The 20,118-nt window shown below is 45.5% G+C and overlaps 1 pseudogene; it reads right to left on the bottom strand.

Moving 5' to 3' along the window:
• Nucleotides 1–236: 236 nt before the first annotated feature.
• Nucleotides 237–5,160, bottom strand: LOC129491463 (heat shock cognate 71 kDa protein-like; annotated as a pseudogene).
• Between the last annotated feature and the right edge of the window lie 14,958 nt (nt 5,161–20,118).

Raw genomic sequence — 20,118 nt, 5'->3', positions numbered from 1 at the left:
CTTAAATAGGAAAAATAAAATTGTAATTTTATTCTTAAACAACCACAATTACTTACTAATGGTACGTGTGCCTGTTGGGCAATGCACAGTTCCTCAAATCGTGAAATCAAATTAGACATTGCCATTCACATTTCCTGTTCCACACTGATATTTACACACTACTTACTTTTTTTTAATAAAGGGAAATATTTTTAATTTTAAAAGTTTTTAATTAAACATTTTTTAATAAAAGGAGACACTGATGAACACTTTGTTTTCAATTTTGCACCCTTACTAACAATATTCCAAAGAATGTCTCAAACAAATATCCTTGTTCATATGTGGGAGTGTTTCACAATAGTTTATTAGAACTGGAATTTCTGGCTCATAGAACATTTGCATTTCCAATCTTACTAGGTAATTCTGAATTGTTCTCCATAGTAATTTACTCATTTATGCTCCTAAAGTGTTTAAGAATTTCCCTTTTGTCCATTCTTGCCAAGTTGAGTATCATTAAACTTCTCCATGTCTGCCAATCTGATGGGTGTGAATTGCATCTCATTTTTAAAAAAATTAGGGTAAATTACATCTAACATAACATTTACCTGCATCTCATTTTTTTCCAATATTAAACAGTTTTATTTAAGACATTGCATTTTCCACTTACAATACCGTGCTTATAAAGTGCAATGTTATTTCCTTCCCTTGTGCACGTGTTCCATATTCAAGTACTGAGAATGCCCAGTAATTTACCATAGCAGCTGAACTTTAAAGCTGCCACAGAATTTGCTACAAATTTAAGTCCTTCCATATTTTCACTGTGTGGAACAATGTTACATCTTTTCTTGGGTTGGCTTAATTAGCCTCTTCAATGGTAGGCCCTGAGGAAGCACCGACAGAGGGAGGAGCTCCACCACCAGGGAATCCCCCAGGCATTCCTCCCGGTGTGCCTCCTGCACTCTGGTACAGCTTGGTAATGATGGGGTTGCAGACTATCTCCAGCTCTTTCTGCTGATGTTCACATTCTTCCTTCACTGCAGTCTGATTCTGTTGATAATTTCATTACACTTGTCAAGAATCTTCTGCTTGTCTGCATTGTTAATCTTGCCTTGAAGTTTCTCATCTTCAACAGTGCTTTCATGTTGAATGCATGGGACTCAAGTGAATTCTTGGATGACACCTTGACCCTCTGCTTCTCATCTTCAGCTTTGCACTTCTCAGCTTCCTGGGCCATAGCTCAATATCTTCCTTGTCCAAATGGCTCTTGTCATTAGTGACAGTAATCTTGTTCTCTTTTTCTGTGCTCTTGTCCACAGCAGAGACACTGAGGATGCCATTGGCATCAATGTCAAAAGTGACTTCGATCTGAGGAACAGTGGACTGCAGGAAGTAGGCCTGTGAGTTCAAACTTGCCAATCCATAGAGACAGAAAGTAGATTGATGTTTTCTAGAGGGAGGAATAAGTGAATGGAGAATGGTGGCTAGTGGGTATGGGATTTCTTTTCAGGTTGATCAAACTATTATTTTTGTTGTTGTTTTTTGTTTGTTTGTTTGTTTTTGAGACAGAGTTTTGCTCTTGTTGCCCAGGCTGGAGTACAGTGGCATGATCTCGGCTCACTGAAACCTCTGTTTCTGCCTCCCGCGTTCAAGCGATTCTGCTGCCTCAGCCTCCCGAGTAGCTCGGACTAGAGGTGCACAGCACCACACTTGGCTAATTTTTGTATTTTTGGTAGAGATGAGGTTTCACAATGATGATCAGGCTGGTCTTGAACTCCTGATCTGAAGTAATCCTCCTGCCTCAGCCTCTCAAAGTGCTGAGATTACAGGTATGAGCCACTGTGCCCAGCCAAAGAATTGTAATATTAGAAAACAGTGATAGTTGTATATCACTGTGTATATACCAAAACACATCAAATTGTATGCATTAAAAGAATGACGTTTATTGTATGTTAATAATATCTCAATAAATTTGTAATAAGATGAAAATGCATTTCAAAATTCTTTATGTTTCTTTTATATATCACACTTAGAAATGGAAATAGCTTTTTCAGGGAAAAAACCCATCTAGAGACCTTGTGATGTGGTTTGGATGTTTTCTATCTCCAAACGTCATGTTGAAATTTGATTTCCAGAGGTGAAGCTGGGACCTGGTGGGAGGTGATTTGATCATGAGGGCGGATCCCTCATGAATGGCTTAGCACCATTCCCTTGGCGATGAGTGAGTTCTTGCTCAGTTAGTTGATGTGAGATCTGGTTGTTTAAAAGAGTCTGGGATGTTCCTCTTCACTCTCTTGCCATGTGATACACTGCTCCCCTTCACCTTCCACCATGATTGTAAGCTCCCTAAGGCTCATGCCATAAGCGAGATGTTTGCACCACACTTCCTGTACAGCCTGCAGAACCATGAGCCAAATAAACATCTTTTCTTCATAAAAAAAAAAATTTTAAAGCCCCAAAACTTGCCAAACAGGTTGTAATCCTTGATCATGGAATGCTCATCTTTATAAACCTGGATAAGCACACCAGGCTGGTTGTCCATATAGGCAGTGAAATTCTGTGTCTGCTTGGTAAAAATGGTAGTATGATGCTTAATGAGGAAAGTCATGACTCTGTCAGCAGTTTCAATACCAAGGGAAAGAGGAGTGGCATCCAACAGAAGCAAATCTGGAACATTTTCAGACTTGTCTCCAGATAGGAAGGCTGCCTGGACAGCTGTGCCATAAGCAACAGCTTAATCGAGGTGGATGCTCCTATTCAGTTCTTTTCCATTGAAGAAGTCTTGGAGAAGTTTCTGAAGGTTGGAGATATGAGTAGAACCACCAACCAGGACAATATCATGAATCTGTGACTTGTCTAGTTTGGTGTCTCGAAGGGCTTTCTCTACGGGGTCCACGGTGCCATGGAGCAAGTCAGTTCTTCAGGTCAGTTCTTCAAATCAGGCACCGGTAATGGAGGTATAGAAGTCGATTCCTTCATAGAGAAAATCAATCTCGATACCGGCCTGGGTGCTGGAAGAAAGAGTATACTTACCACATTCACAAACCATACGAAGGTGTGAGATAGCTCTTTTGTTCTCACTGACGTCCTTCTTTTCTTTTTTCTTTTTCTTTTTTTTTTTTTGAGATGGACTCTGTTGCCCAGACTGGAGTGCAGAGGTGTTACCTCAGCTCACTGCAAGCTCTGCTTCCTGGGTTCAAGCAATTCTCCTGCCTCAGCCTCCCGAGTAGCTGGGACTACAGGTGCATGCCACCACGCCCAGCTAACTTTTGTATTTTTAGTAGAGACGGGGTTTCACCATGTTGGCCAGGCTGGTCTCAAACCCCTGACCTTGTGATCCACCTGCCTCAGCCTCCCAAAGTGCTGGGATTACAGGTGGGAGCCACCATGCCAGCCTCACTGACATCCTTCTTATGCTTGCGCTTGAACTCAGCAATAAGATGGTTGACTATTTGGTTGTCAAAGTCTTCTCCACCCAAGTGAGTTCTCCGGGTGTAGATTTTTTTTTTTTTTTTTGAGATGGAGTCTTGCTCTGTTGCCCAGGCTGGAGTGCAGTGGCACCATCTTGGCTCACTGCAACCTCTGCCTCCTGGGTTCAAGAGATTCTCCTGCCTCAGCCTCCCAAGTAGCTGCAATTACAGGTGAACACTACCACACCTGGCTACTTTTTGTATTTGTTTTTTAGTAGAGATGGGGTTTCACCAGTTTGGCCAGGCTGGTCTTCAACTCCTGACCTCAAGCGATCTGCCCGCCTCGGCCTCCCTAAGTGCTGGGATTATAGGCATGTGCCACCGTGCCTGGCATTCCAGCTGTACATTTGACTTCAAAGATCGCATTCTCAATAGCGAGGATTGACACATCAAAAGTGCCACCTCCCAGGTCAAAGATCAGCATAATTATTTCAGCTCCAACCTTTCTCTGTCTAAGCCATAAGCAATAGCACCTGCAGTTGTCTCATCGATAATTCTAAGTACATTGAGACCAGCAATAGTTCCAGCATCTTTGGTAGCCTGACGCTGAGTCATTAAAGTCAACTGGCACTGTGACCACAGCATTGGTAACTGTTTTCCCAAGATCAGCTTCTGCAATGTCCTTCATCTTTGTCAGAACCATAGAGGACATCTCCTCTGGGTAGAAGCTTTTTGTCTCTCCCCTGTATCCTCCTTGGACCTTGGGCCTGCCAGAATCATTCACCACCATGAAGGGCCAATGCTCTATATCACACTGGACAACAGCATCATGAGATCTGCGTCCAATCAGACATTTGGCACTGAAAACTGTGTTGGTGGGGTTCACTGCAACTTGATTCTTTGTGGCATCACCAACCAATCATTTGGTGTCTGTAAAGGCGACATAGCTTGGAGTAGTTTGGCTTCCCTGATCATTGACAATTGTCTCCACTTTTCCGTGTTGGAAAACACCCACATGAGAGTAGGTGATGCCAAGATCAATACCAACTGTAGGTCCCTTAGACATGGTTGCTAGTGTGTAGGTCCAGCTCGGACAGTGAAAAAAGACACAGGAACCCAAGAGCTGCAGGAACCCCAATAGCTGCAGGCACGTTTCATGAGCTGCATCTTTTTTTTTTTTTTTTTGAGACAGAGTTTCACTCTTGTTGCCCAGACCAGAGTGCACTGGCGCTATCTTGGCTCACTGCAACCTCCGCTTCCCGGGTTCAAGCGATTCTCCTGGCTCAGCCTCCTAAGTAGCTGGGATTACAGGTGCCCGCCACCACGCCCAGGTAATTTTTTGTATTTTTAGTAGGGACAGGGTTTCACTATGTTGATAGGCTGGTCTCGAACTCCTGACCTCAGGTGATCTGCCCGCCTCAGCCTCCCAAAATGCTGGGATTACAGGCATAAGCCACCGCAGTAAGCCACATCTAATTTTTAATTCAGATTTTTCTGGAGATAATGGTAGATTCATATACAGCTGCAAAAGCAAATACAGAGAGTTCCCTTATTCAAGGAGGCCTTTTTTTAGAGAGGTGAGGGTCTTACTATGTTGCCCGGGCTGGACTTGCACCCCTGGGCTCAAGTGATCCTCATCCTGTGCCTCAGCCTCCTGAGTAAGCTGGGACTATAGTTATACGCCACCATGCCTGGGTTTCAGTGACTTTTTATGTGGGAATGCAGTCATGTAGCCAACACTCACATCAGCATACATCCGTTTTCAGCACCCTCGAAGGCTCCCTTATGTCCTGCCCAGTCAATACCTATCAAAAGTAAATATACTGACTTAAAATTTTTATTTTGGCTGGGCACAGTGGCTCATGCCTATTAATTCTAGCACTTTGGGAGGCCAAGGCAGGCGGATCACCTGAGGTCAGGAGTTCGAGACCAGCCTGGCCAACATGGCGAAATCCCTTCTCTACTAAAAATACAAAAATTAGCTGGACATGATGGCAGACACCTGTAATCCCAGCTACTCAGGAGGTTAAAAATACAAAGATTAGCTGGGCATGGTGGTAGACACCTGTAATCCAAGCTACTCAGGAGGTTGAGGCAGGAGAATCACTTGAACCTGGGAGGCGGAGGTTGCAGTGAGCCGAGATGGTGCCACTATACTCCTGCCTGGGCAACAAGAGTGAAAATCTGTCTCAAAAAATTAAAAACTAAAAATTAAATTTATATATCAAGGATGATAATAAACACAGTGTATTTATCATATTTGTATACTATAAAAGTATATTGATATATTTAGGGGAGCTGGGGCTGGCGAGATTGAGAACCACTGTGTCTAGTAAGACTTCCTTAGGTGGGTAGGTTGGAGGCATCAGGAAATGTGTTTTCCAGCCTTCGCTTATTTTCATTGTCAGTCCCAGTCTGTAGTCTCAGGCATTGTGCCTAGTGAGGCACCACATAAAAATAGAATGATTAAGTTTTTTTTTTTTTTTTTTTTTTGAGACAGAGTCTCACTCTATCGCCCAGGCTGGAGTGCAGTGGCAGGATCTCACCTCACTGCAACCTCCGCGCCCCCGGCTCAAGCCATTCTCTCGCCTCAGCCTCCCGAGTAGCTGGGATTACAGGCATGTACCACCTTGCCCAGCTAATTTTTGTATTTTTAATAGAGATAGAGAGTTACCATGTTGTCCAGCTGGTCTCAAACTCCTGACCTCAAGTGATCTGCCTGCCTCGGCCTCCCAAAGTGCTGGGATTACATGCGTGAGCCACTGCACCCAGCCAAGTTGCCTTGTTTGAAAGTAATTGATGATAGTCTTAGAATTCGCCCAGCCCCACCCCTCAATGTGCTTTTTTTTTTTTTTTTTTTTTTTTTTTGGAGACAGGGACTCTGTCATCCAGATTGGAGAGTGCAGTGGCGTGATCTCAGCTCACTGCAACCTCCGCCTCCCAGGCTCAAGTGACTCTCCTGCCTCAGACTCCTGAGTCGCTGGGATTACAGGCACCTGCCACCATGCCCGGCTAATTTTTGTATTTTTAGTGGAGATAGGGTTTTACCATGTTTGCCATGCTGGTCTCGAACTCCTGACCTCAAATGATCCACTCTCCTTGGCCTCCCAAAGTGCTGGGATTACAAGCATGTGCCACTGTGCCTGGCCTCGATGTCCTATTTCTTATTCATGTAAACTTTTCTGTTTTTACTGGGAAAGGAGTAAGACAAAGAGCATGGATTATCAAGAGGATGTCATCCTTGACCACCATGCAGCAGGTAGACACCACGAGAACCCAGAGAGCAGGAAATACAGGCAGACTGTGGCTGAGGACCGGGTCAGGAATTCTCTGTCTTGTGGTTCACCAGTGGTTGGTTCCTCTTGGTTACAGGAAGAAGAAGGGACTAAGAGTATCTGAGTATGTGATATGCAATTTTATGCACAGGGAACTCTGTTGGGCACATTGTGTGGGTATCATTTAATCCTCACAACAACTCCGTGAAACGGGTGTTACAATTCCCTTTCTCTGGATTACAAAAAAAAGGTACCCTGTCTCTACTAAAAATACAAAAATCAGCCACAGGAGGAGGTCAGGTAGGGAAGAGGATAGAGTGAGAAAAAGAGTGCATCTAGTACCTTCCGGCCAACCATTATTTGAACAACTGAGCAGAAGAGAAAAGCTCTGCAAAGGTACGAGGAAGAGGCCAGGTCCACCGGAGGCCAAGGCATGGGAGCTAACGTGATTCACCACTGCTAAGAGGGAAAGAAGAGGATGGAAACACGTCTGCTGACATTAGCAACAGGAGCGTCTTGGGTAATGACGCTGATTGGGGTGAAGAATGAACAGGAAATTTGGCAATGGGACAGTGGGTATGGACCATTCTTTGGAGAAGTTTAATTGCAAAGGGGATACGAGTGGAGATGACGTGTTAAGGCTGTATGTGTGTGTGTGTGTTGTTTTGTTCTTATTGAACATGACTTGTGCATATTATGGAATCAGTAGAAAAGATCTGAAAGAGCTGGAGATAGAGACAGGAGAGTGAAGGGATGATAGACAGTTCTATGTTCCTACCAAAGACTCTTGGCCAAGATGCAAGGCAGGAATGAGAGCCTCACCTTTGATGGAGGAACAGCAACCCCTGCTATAACAAGAGGCAAGAAGAGGAAAAAGTGAGACTTTCAGTTGGTGTTGGGAAGAAGAGGCAACTATTGGCTTAAACACTTCGATTTTTCTGAATCTTAGCAGGTAGGTCAGCCTGAGAGTGAGAGGATCTGAGCAGAATAGAGTGGGCTTGAAATCATGCTTGCACGAGTAAGAAAGTGAGTTGGGCTGGGCACGGTGGCTCACACCTGTAATCCCAGCACTTTGGGAGGCCGAGGCAGAAAGATAACCTGAGGTTGGGCGTTCGAGACCAGCCTGACCAACATGGAGAAACCTTGTCTCTACTAAAAATACAAAATTAGCTGTGCATGGTGGCGCATGCCTGTAATCCCAGCTACTTGGGAGGCTGAGGCAGGAGAATCACTTGAACCTGGGAGGCAGAGGTTGTGGTGAGCTGAGATCGCGCCATTGCACTCCAGCCTGGGCAACAAAAGCAAAACTCTGTCTCAAAAAAAAAAAAGAAAGAAAGAACGTGAGTGGACTGGCAAAGCCTAATAGCCTAATAGTGTTACCCTGAAGGTCTAGTGGACTATTTGTGGAAAGGAACCAACCTGATTAGGGTCAAAGTGAAATTTGCCTCATATCCATGGATATAATCTGAAGAAAGGGCGCTAAACATGCACAGATGAACAAGAATCAGTCCTTGCTCTCCAGGGCTTGTAGTCCATTGGAAAATTTCAAGGACACAGGTTGTAGGATAAGGATTAGGTTTGGCTGGGAGTAAAGGAGATCCCTCCAAAATAAAACAGTTTATTTCTCTCTCAGAAATAACATATGTAGTATCCCAGAGCTAGATTGGCACACCACAGTGTTGTGAACCAAGACTTCTGTCTTGTTGCTCTAACATGTATGGCTTCTACTCCCACGATATCTCATGGTCGTAGGCAGCTGCCATAGCTCCAGCCATTACACTGCTATTCCAACCAAGAGAAATGTGGAAGAGAGAAAGAATTGGCAAAGGGTGCATGCCAGCTATCTTTTGTAGGGTTTCCTGGAAGCTGTCATCTCACTGGCCAGAACTTCATTATTTTTTCTGAGATGGAGTCTCATTCTGTCACCCAGGCTGGAGTGCAGTGGCACAATCACGGCTTACCAAAGCCTCGACTTCCCAGGCTCAATGATCCTCCCACTCCAGCCTCCTGAGCAGCTGGGACTACAGGCTGTGCCACCACACCCAGCTATTTTGTAATTTTTACAGAGGCAAGGTCTCACTATATTGACCTGGCTGATCTCAGACTCCTGGGCTCAAGTGATCCTCCAGCCTTGGCCTCCCAAAGTGCTGGGATTACAGGTGTGAGCCACTGTGCCCAGCCCAGAACTGAATCATATTACCATACCTCGCAGTAAGGGAGGCTGGCGAATGTCAGCTTTATTCCATTTAGCAATGTGCCAAACATAACGCTTATGGGAGGGGGACTTAACTACCAAGGAAGAGGGAAGGAGCAGAAATTAGAGATCACTAACTGTCTCTTCCATATAGATAAATTAACAGCTGAATGAGGCAAGGCATGGTGGCTCATGCCTATAATGCCAACAGTTTGGGAGGCCTAGGCAGGAGGATCGCTTGAGCCCAGGAATTAGACACCAGGCTGGACAACATAGGGAGGCTCGTCTCTACTAAAAAAATTTTTTTTAATTAGCTGGGCATGGTGGCACATGCCTATAGTCCCAGCTACTTGGGAGGCTGAGGTGGGAGGATTGTTTGAACCTCAGAGGTTGAGACTGCAGTGAGTTGTGATTGTGCCACTGCATTCTAGCCTGGATGACAGAGCAAGACCCCATCTCAAAAAAACACGAAAAACAAAAAAACAACGACAACAGCAAAAACCCAATCAACTAACCAACAAACAGATGAATGCAGTGCAGTGATACAGGCTGAGAACCATGGACAGAAAAGGGAGACATCGGCTCAGCTTGAAGCGGTCAAAAAAAGCTACACGGAGCTCAAGTTGGGGTTCTTTGGGTGCAATGCAATTTACAGAAACCATCAGGCAGACAGTGAATTGTTCATTATCTGTTCTCTCCTTTTTCCATAGAATAGGATTTCAGCTGCCCAACCGAGAGCTATATTCCCAGACTGTCTTGCAGCTAGGTGGGATTATTGTTCAGTTCTGGCCAATGAGTTGTGAGCAGAAGTGGTGTATACCATTTCTGAGTCTTGCCCTTCTAAATCCTGAGCATATTCCTCCCTGGTATGTAGGTGTGGTGCTGGGAGCTAGCTTTGATCTTGCAGAGAAAAGCAATACCTTAGGGCATGGACTGCTGGGAAACAGAGACAGAAAAAGCCTGGTTCCCTGGATGTCCTAGTGCCTCAGAGCCCCCAACTTCCCCGGACTGCCTGCCTATAGATATAATAGGTAAACTATCCTGTTGGAGCTTTATTTGGGGGTCTCTTGGGCAACAGCAGCAGTTTAGCCCATGCTGTAAATAATTTATTACTCAAGCCATTTGAAGGAAAAAAGAAAAGAGGGCAATAAAGGGGTACTATGCAACCCAAGTAGTGGAAAATGCTGCCCAGCCTCAGGGAGGAAAAGGAACTAAGAACTGGAGACTGGGTGGAAACCCACATATGCCTTTTTTGACTCTCATCCCTGCTTTGCTCTGCACACCTGCTTTGGTTGTCTGTCCCCCGCAGACCAGCTTTGTCCGATTCTGCACTTATATAGCTCTTAGGGCTGCCCCGAAGTTTCCAGTGTATTTGTTATCGTTCTAGACACAGGTCGGCAATAAGCAGTGGGTTTCAATCCCACTTTCAGATTCCTGAGAGGAAGGATCAGATTTGCCTGTCCCAGGTCAGGTATTTATCCCTGGAACTGTCAGTTAACTATGAGCAAGACAGTGAGGGTCAAATACTATCAACTGGGGGCTGGTTGCAGTGGCTTTCGCCTGTAATCCCAGAACTTTAGGAGATTAAGGTGGGCGGATCACCTGAGGTGAGGAATTCCAGACCAGCCTGGCCAACATGGTGAAACACCCGTCTCTACTAAAAATACAAAAATCAGCCAGGCGTGGTAGTGGGTGCCTGTAATCCCAGCTACCCGGGAGGCTGAGGCAGGAGAATCACTTGAACCCAGAAGACAGAGGTTGTAGTGAGCTGAGATGGTGTCACTGGACTCTAGCCTGGGCAAGAGTGAGACTCCATCTCAAACAACAACAACAACAACAACAACAACACCTATCAACTGGCTACCGGGACCCCAACCCATGGCGTGACAGAATTTTTGGACATGGTCATGGCTCTCGGACTGGGAACGACCCCCTGATATGGTTTGGCTCTGTGTCCCCACCTAAATCTCATCTCGAATTGTAATCCCCACATGCCGATGGAGGGACCTGGTGGTAGGTGATTGGATCATGGGGGCAGTTTCCCTCGTGCTATTATCATGATAGTGAGTTCTCACAAGATTTGATGGTTTATAAGTGGCAGTTTCCCCTGCGCTCTCTCTCCTGCTGCTTTGTGAAGAAGGTACTTGCTTCTCCTTCTCCTTCCACCATGACTGTAAGTTTCCTGAGGCTTTCCCAGCCAGGTGGAACTGTGAGTCAATTAAAGCTCTTTTGTTTATGAATTACCAAGTCTCAGGTGGTATGTTTATAGCAGTGTGAGAACGGATTAATGCAACCCCCAAAGCATCTACTCTGCAGGGTAAAATCCAACTTCCTTAGTTTGATGTATAAGGCCTGGTACAACCTGACTCCACCCCATTTTCTCGCTCACCTGCCTTCCCTACACACATACCCACTCCCTACAATGAACATACCTTGTCTCCTACAAGACTACAGGTCTCTGCACATGCTGTTCACACTCTGGAATTTTCTTCCTTCTTTTCTGCTTGGTTAGCTTCTATGCATGCTTCAAGAGCTGACTCAAATGTTGCATTCTCTTGAGTAGACAACAACTTGATTCTAAGTTTCATTTTACTGGAATTTTATCCACTTAATTGCCATTGTGATAACACTTGTCATCCCTGAGGGGGAAGTAATAGATGTCTCATTAACATGAAATGTGCACAGTAAACTGCTACAGGACATTCTACTCACCAGAAATTTCTATGAACTGGCATTTCTAAACTATGCAATTGCAACTGATGGCAACACTAGAAGATACAAAGTTGTTTCACAAATCAATTAAAAATAAAGTGAGGTGTGAAAGAGAGAGAGATGCTTTCTGACTAGACTGCTAGTTGCCCCACTTTTATTTTATGTTTTATTTTATTTGAGAGGGTCTTGCTCTGTCACCCAGGCTTGGGTATAGTAGTGCCATCATAGCTCACTGCAGCTTTGAACTCTTGGGCTCAAACAATCCTCTTGCCTCAGCCTCCTCAGTAGCTGGGACTACAGGCGTATACCACTATGTCCAGCTAATTTGTCCATTTCTTTATTTTTGTAGAGATGGAGTCTTGCTATGTTGCCCAGGCTGCCCCACATTCTAACTAGGCTCATCACTGCCTAGCAAAAGGCTACATTTCCCAGCTTTCCTTGCAGCTAGATGTGGCCATAGGACTAGGTCCATGCCCTAGAATGTGAATAGAAGTGCTAGGTGTGACTTCTGTGTTTCTTGCTTAAAAGCAAAATTGCACGCCCTGTACTTTTTCTCTTTCTCTTCTCCAGGGTGAAGCATGGAATGAGGTTATGACTCAGCTTTGACCATGCAGCCAAAGACAACATCCTAGGAACTGTGAGGCAAGGGGATGGGAGGAAGCCATGGCCCTGACTGACCCGATGGAGCTGAGTAGCCTGACCAGTCTGGACCACCCAACCCTGGTCTTCTGCTTGAGAAATAAATTAATTTTATCCTCTTTAAACCTCTGAGTAGCTTATCCAGTATCTTATGTATCTCTCATATATATAATTATATCTTATAATTAAGATTAGCAGCTTAGCTGCTTAGCCAATGTTATGGATATGGATAATTTTATATATAAAATGTTAAATAATTTTATGTCTATATTATGTATAAATTTATATCTATATTATGTACAAATTTATAATTTATAAATAAATTTACTTATACATAACATAAACATAATTTTATATCTATATTATGTATAAATTTTTTATATCTCATATATAATTATAATATAAACATATATCTTATATATATAATTATCCATATCCATAGCATTGGCTATGAAATATACGTGTTTTATGTATATTTCTTCCTTTCTTTCTTTTTTTTTTTTGTTTCAGACGGAGTCTCGCCCTGTCGCCCAGGCTGGAGTGCAATGGCGCGATCTCGGCTCACTGCAGGCTCCGCCCCCTGGGGTTCAAGCCATTCTCCTGCCTCAGCCTCCCGAGTAGCTGGGACTACAGGCGCCCGCCACCGCACCCGGCTAATTTTTTTTGTATTTTTAGTAGAGACGGGGTTTCACTGTGTTAGCCAGGATGGTCTCCATCTCCTGACCTCGTGATCCGCCCGCCTGGGCCTCCCAAAGTGCTGGGATTACAGGCGTGAGCCACTGTGCCCGGCCGTATATTTCATATATAGCTGCTAATTAAGATTAGTAGTCTGGGCTCGGTGGCTCACAACTGTAATCCCAGCACTTTGGGAGGTTGAGTTGGGTGGATGGCTTGAGCCCAGGAGTTCAAGATCAGCCTGGACAACATGGTGAGAGGCCGTCTTTATGAAAAATACAAAAATTAGCTGGGTGTGGTGGCCCCCACCTGTAATTCCAGCTGTTCAGGAGGCTGAGGTGGAAGGATCACTTGAGCCCAGGAGGTCGAGGCTTCAGTGAGCTGTGATCGCACCACTGCATTCCAGCGTGGGTGACAGGGTGGGATTCTGTATCAAAAAAAAAAAAAAAAAAATTTTAGCAGCTTAACAGCTTAGCCATAGCAGCTTAGTCAATGCTATAAATATGAATAGTTATATATATCATTCATATATAATTATATACAATTAATATAAATATATCATATATAATTATATATGAAATATAAGTATATAATTATCCATATCCATAGCATTGGCTAAGCTGCTATGACAAATATACATACATATATACACATGTATAATGTGTATATCTATACGTATATACTACCTAATGTCTAATAGCATTTATGTGTATATGTACACACACATATTTGTTGTAGCAGCTTAGTCAATTTTTTTTTTTGAGTTGGAGTCTCGCTCTGTTACCCAGGCTGGAATGCAATGGTGTGACCTTCGGCTCACTGCAACCTCCACCTCCTGGGTTCAAGCAATTCTCCTGCCTCAGCCTCCCAAGTAGCTGGGATTACAGGTGTCCGCCACCACTCCCGGCTAATTTTTGTATTTTTAGTAGAGATGGGGTTTCGCCATATTGGCCAGGCTGGTCTCGAACTCCTGACCTCATGATCTGCCTGCCTTGGCCTCCCAAAGTGCTGGGATTACAGGCGTGAGCCACTGCTCCCGGCTGCCAATGTTTTAACATAGCAACTTAGCCCTTTCCTGGGCAGAGTAAGCCATGCAGTTCTCCAGAATAGAGGTGAAATCTCTGTCATCTTTTCATTTCCAGCCCTCGGATAGCCCCTTACAAATAACGAATGTTCAATAAACCTCTGCTGATTGAATGTGTGCCTGAATTGTCAAGAACTAAGGCAGTAAACCATGAGCTGGGCCAAATATGAAGGGCCTGGGATGTCCTAGTTAGGAATTTGGACTTTACACTTGCCCACACACATTTTGGTGCCATCAAAGGTGTAGGGAAAAAGAACCTCACATTTTTAGGCTTCTCTGAATCGTGTTGGCTGGGGTGACACCTGCTGGCAAATTGAAATACTGCAGCCTCAATCCGTCAGCCAGAGAAGAGATCAAGGAAGCGGTTGTTAAATATTGTTGTTAAAAATAGGAGGTGCTGAGGAAAATATGATGGATAGCAATCGTTTGGAAATACTCTGGGCTAGTCATGGTGATGGGTGCCATAGTGGGGATGCAGAAACCTTTTGACATAGTTCTGTGATGGTGAGTTTCAGGGTTTGGTTTTGTTTAGATACAGCCTCTGTCCTTTGATCTTGATAAGCTTGTAAAATGCCTCTCCCACCCTTTCCTCTTCCTGGGATTGATTCTTCGTTATCTATTTGCATCAGCTTTTGATTTTCTCATTTCTGGCAAAGGGGTTAATCACCATGACAATGTTATTTGAGTCAACTTGTGAATTTCGCCCCTGGCCCCAACCCCGCAACACTTATGAAAACAGCAGCTGGGCTGGGCACCGTGGCTTATGCCTGTAATCCCAGCACTTTGGGAGGCTGAGGTGAGAGGATCACTTGAGCCCAGGAGTTTGAGACCAGCCTGGGCAACATAATGAGACCCCATCTCTATTTAAAAAAGAAAAGAAAGAAAAAGAAAGCTGAGCAGTCTTCTTGGGTGAGATAGTGCATCAGCGCTCCTTGGCTGGGCCCACTGGGGGAGATTTCGCTCTGTTCTCACTTTTGAGAGACAAGATGTGTATTCCTAAACACCAGTGTGATCACCCCTAAGGCCTGTGCAGCTGCTGCAATGACCATTTGCCCTTTTGCTTTGGCCTCCTGAAAACTTGGAGAGAATCCTAGTCCTTTTCCAGCAACTGTAGAAGACTGTGCTTTTCCCAGCCTGGGCAACATGGCAAAACCCCGTCTCTACTAAAATAGAAAAATTTAGCAGGGAGTGTTGGTGCGTGTCTGTAATCCCAGCTACTCTGGATGCTGAGGCAGGAGAATCGCTTGAACCCGGGAAACAGAGGTTGCAGTGAGCCAAGATCATGCCACTGCATTCCAGCCTGGGCGACAGAGCGAGACTCTGCCTCAAAAAAAAAAAAAAAAAAAAAAAAGACCGTGCTTTGCTAAGTGCTAAAGGCATAACCTGGCTTTAAAATTTTTTCTTCTCTTATTTTGCCCAATCCATTTGGTATTTTTGTAAGCCATCTGAAATCCCGAATACAACCTAGGACCAAATATTAGGACAAGCAGCCCAAGTAGTGCCTTGGTGGTGGGCTGGGGAGTTGTAGAAGTGAGGGGAAGAGGACTGCACTCCAGCCTGGGCAACAAGAGTGAAACTCTGTCTCAAAAAAAAAAAAAGAAACATAGAAGTGCGGGGAAGACAGATCTGAATGAGGGACAGAGGCTAGGAAAGGGCCCATACCTGGGGAAGGGGGCCTTGATTAAGCATTGAAGGGTGACACTGATGGCAAACAAGGCAAGGTGGGCTCATTCCCATCAACCCTGGCACCCTTTTCTGATAACACTTCTCCTGGCCTGTTTAAATGACAAAAGGCCTGTCCCTTGAGTTCATTTTTTAAATACCTGGTGATAGCCTGGGCAACATAGCGAGACACTGTCTCTACAAAAAATGAAGAAATTAGCCAGGCATGGTGGCTCACACCTATAATCCCAGCTACTCAGGAGGCTGAGGTGAGAGGATCACCTGAGCCCAGGAGTTTGAGGCTGGAGTGAGCTATGATTGCACTACTGCCCTCCAGCCTGGCAGACAGAGCAAGACCCTGTCTCAAAAACAAAATCTCCCAGCCATAGATCCAATGATAAAGGTACACCCATGGCTTAGACCTATGGGGAATGTGGCAGCCAACCTCCAAGATGGCGCCTTGTGGAGAGTGGCAGCCTGCCTCCGAGATGGCACCCTTCAAGGAGACACTCTCACCTCCTGGTTTTGTCTGTGTGTGGCTCCCTCTCAACTGAGTAGGGCCAACCTACGTAACTTCCCTGGTAACTGGCCACCCTTCCACCCCTGAGTTGATGAAACAGGGCACCAGCATTTCCACTGCAGCTGTTATGCCATCCAGAAGCCCACTTGAACCTATGTCTAAAATAAATACACGCAGCCCTGCTGGAAGTAAGAGGAGTACCCTTCAGTCATGGCTTGTACGAGACTTTTTGGGGCGTGAGATTCCTACAGCGAATGAAGTTACACATAGCGGGCAGCTGCTGCTAGAAGGGGCCGAAGGCTTCAGCCCACGTGTTGAGATGTTTTCATAGCCATGCATGTCTGTGCACTGAAGAGGGACCTGGTGCTTTCTGAGTCCTTGGTTCCAGCTGCTGGACAAGGCCAGGCATTCGGACACAGGCAGCAACAGAGGCTGGAACGAAGTCTTCAGACTCAATGTCCAGCTTCTGGCCAGGTGTGGTTGCTCACACCCGTAATCCGAGGACTTTGGGAGGCCGAGGCAGGCAGATCACCTGAGGCCAGGAGTTTGAGACCAGCCTGGCCAACATGGTGAGACCCTGTCTTTACTAGAAAAAAAAAAAAAAAGCAAAAATTAGCCAGGCACGGTGGCTGATTTAGTAGTCCCAGATACTCAGGAGGCTGAGGCAGGAGAATTGCTTGAACCCAGGAGGCAGAGGTTGCAGTGAGCTAGGATTGTGCCAGTGCACTCCAGCCTGGGCGACAGTGTGAGACTTCATCTAAAAAAAAAAAAAAAAAAGTCCAGCTCCTTTGCACAGTCCCTGTCTGTTTTCCAGGCAGGCAGGTGGTCTAGAGTTGCTGGGGTCCGACGCTGCTCCCTGGGCTCTAGAATCCCTAGATGGGCCAGGCCTTCAGCCCATCACTGGCTCTATGAACTGCATGCTTGAGCCTGTCCTTCCTCTCCCTCCCAACCACAGCGAGAAGGTCATTACTGTATGTCCTCAACATCCCAATGCAAGGGAGTGTGGCAGAACCGAGTATAAATATTTAGAGTGGCAAATAGGAGGTCCTTGCTCTCTGGAGCCAAGCATTTGTTTCTGTCCTGCAGCCAAGTGATCAGTGAGGTTGGATGGGAAAGTAGGAGCTTGGGGCTGGCCAGGAGGTCCTTGGCTTACCAAGGGCAGGGTGCAGTGAGGCCACAGAGCTCAGAGGGCTGTGGCTCTGCCTCTGAACATGGCATTTACCTGGGTAAGCTTCAACAGCTCCTGTCTCACCCTAATGGAGACTCAGAGGCTTGGGCTGATGGTACAAGAGAAATGATCTGAGTATAAGGCTGCTGGTGTAGTGTGTGAGTGTGTGTGTTTGTGCGTGTGCCCGCGTGTGTCTATGTCTGTGTGGCAGAAGACGGTGTTCACTCTAAGCCCAGGAAAGCTTCCCCATACCTTGTTGTTGGGGGAGAAGATTGAGGAGAGAGGTTTATTTAGGCAGTTAGACCTAGCCACAAAAACAAATGAGGAGGGAGGACTATTTCCCAGTGTCTGTGGTACCCCAGGAATGGACAAGATCTTTCCTGTTCATTACCAAAGTTCATTCAAATGATCCCTGGGGCGGGTGCAGGGTGCACCACAGAGGAGTTGGCCACTGACAAAGAAAGGAAGGAAAGTTCATAGAAATAGAGCTGAAATCAACTGCCCAGGAAGCGTTAGCAGGTTCAGGAGAGCTGGGTGGCTACCCAAGCCAGGGCACTGTGCATACTAGATGCCCAGGGAGAGGAAGGAGGTGGGGAGCAGTGGGGAAAATGAGGGAAAGACAAAAGAGGAAGGATCAAGGTCAGAGCGGCTGACCCTGTATTCCCAGACCCCACCACACTTCCTACCATGGGTGCCTGCCCTTCGCTAAAGAACATTAGGAGAGTAATCCCAGCACTTTGGGAGGCCGAGGCAGGCAGATCACTTGAGGTCACGAGTTCAAGACCAGCCTGGCCAACATGGTGAAACCCCGTCTCTACTAAAAATACAAAAATTAGCCAGGCATAATGGTGGGTGCTACTTGGGAGGCTGAGGTATGTGAATTGCTTGAACCCGGGAGGCAGAGGCTGCAGTGAGCCGATTGCACCACTGCACTCCAGCCTGGGCGACAGCATGAGACTCCATCCCAAAAGATAAAAAAATAAAATAAAAAAAGAACATTAGGAGAGAAATTGAACATGGACTCTATATTGGGTAATAGTATTGTACCAGTATCCAACATCTTGGGCATAATAATGGTATTGTGGTCATGTGGAAGAATGTCTTTGTTGTTAGGAGCACATACTGAAGTGTTTAGGGATGAAGTGTCTTGGTATGTGCAACTTTCAAGTAGGTGAGTAAAAAGAAAAGAAGAGAGACGGAAAGAATGAAAGCCAGTGTGGCAGAATGTTAACAATGTAAAGGTCTAGATCAAGGGTCCAAGGGGCTTCATGGTACTATCTTTGAGTTCTTCTCTAGGCTCAAAATTTTTTAAAAAATGATAAGTTAGGGGAAACAAATTACTGGTGCATGACAACATGGATGAATCAACATGCTGATTAAAAATGAAATCAGACAAAATATCAATTAATCTGAAATTCTAGAGCATGTAAAACTACAGCGAAAGATACCAGAACAGTGGTTGCCTCAGTGTGTGAGCATGTGTGGCAAGGGCTGGGGAGTTGGCTGGGAAGGAGCATGAGGAAATTTTCTGTATTTCTAAAAGGATTTAAGTTATGCAAGTGTAAGATATTATTCAAAACTGGGCAGATGTACACCTAAGATTTGTGCATTTCATGGTATATAAAATGTATATCAAAAGGGAAAAATGATTAAAAAGAGTTGGGGGCGGCCAGGAACAGTGGCTCATGCCTGTAATCCCATCACTTCAGGAGGCCAAGGCGGGCAGATCACCTGAGGTCAGGAGTTCAAGACTAGCCTGGCCAACATGGTGAAACCGGGAGGCTGAGGCAGGAGAATCATTTGAACCCAGGAGGCAGAGGTTGCAGTGAGCCGAGATCGCACCACTGCACAAGACCAAAACTGGGCAACAAGGACCAAAACTCCATCTTAAAAAAAAAAAAAAAAATTGCTGGGTGTGGTGGCCGGTGCCTGTAGTCCCAGCTACTCGGGAGGCTGAGCCAGGAGAATTGCTTGAACCTGGGAGGTGGGGGTTGCAGTTAGCTGAGATCGTGCCACTGCACTCCAGCCTGGGTGACAGCGAGACTCCATCTAAAAAAGAATTAGGGGAAATGTTGAATTCAGATAGATTGTGGTGGTTTGTCTTGGATTTCTAACCTCTGTAGGATAAACCTTGGGAGCCTGGCTGGGCATATTTTGAATGCTTCACTTTCAGGATTCAGAAAGAATACATTGTTGCTCAGGTTTTGGAAGTTCCCAGCCCCAGAGTTGGTTTCCCTGCATTCAGTCCCAGCCATGAATCCAATGATGAAGGTACACCCATGGGTTAGTTCTGTGGAGAATGAGGCAGCCAGCCTCCAAGATGGCACCCTGTGGAGAGTGGCAGCCGGCCTCCAAGATGGCACCCTCCAAGGAGACCCTCCCACCTTTTGGTTTTGTCTGTGGTGTGTGTGTGTGTGTGTGTATGTGTGTGTGCATGTGTGTGTGTAGCCCCCTCTCCCACTGAATAGGGCCAACCTGTGTAACCAATAAGATATTATGGAAATGATACTCTGTGTGTGTGTGTATGTGACCCTGAAACTAGGTTATAAAAGACATTGCATGTCTGTCTTGCTCTCTCTTGGATACTTGTTCTGGGGAAAGCCAACCCTATGGAGGCATCCACCTTGCAAGGAACTGAGGCCTCCTGCCAAAAGCCAGCACATCTGCCAGCCGTGTGAGTGACCTACCTTGGAAATGGCTCCTCCAGTCCCAGTCAATTTTTCACATGATTGCAACCGTCGCTGACATCTTGACCAAAACCTCCTGAGAGACTTCAAGTCGGAATTATCCTGCTAATTCAATC

This window comes from Symphalangus syndactylus, chromosome 10, assembly GCF_028878055.3.
Source record: "Symphalangus syndactylus isolate Jambi chromosome 10, NHGRI_mSymSyn1-v2.1_pri, whole genome shotgun sequence".
NCBI lineage: Eukaryota > Metazoa > Chordata > Mammalia > Primates > Hylobatidae > Symphalangus > Symphalangus syndactylus.
Note: the sequence above shows the minus strand (reverse complement) of the source record. Positions and strands in the feature narration are given on the sequence as shown.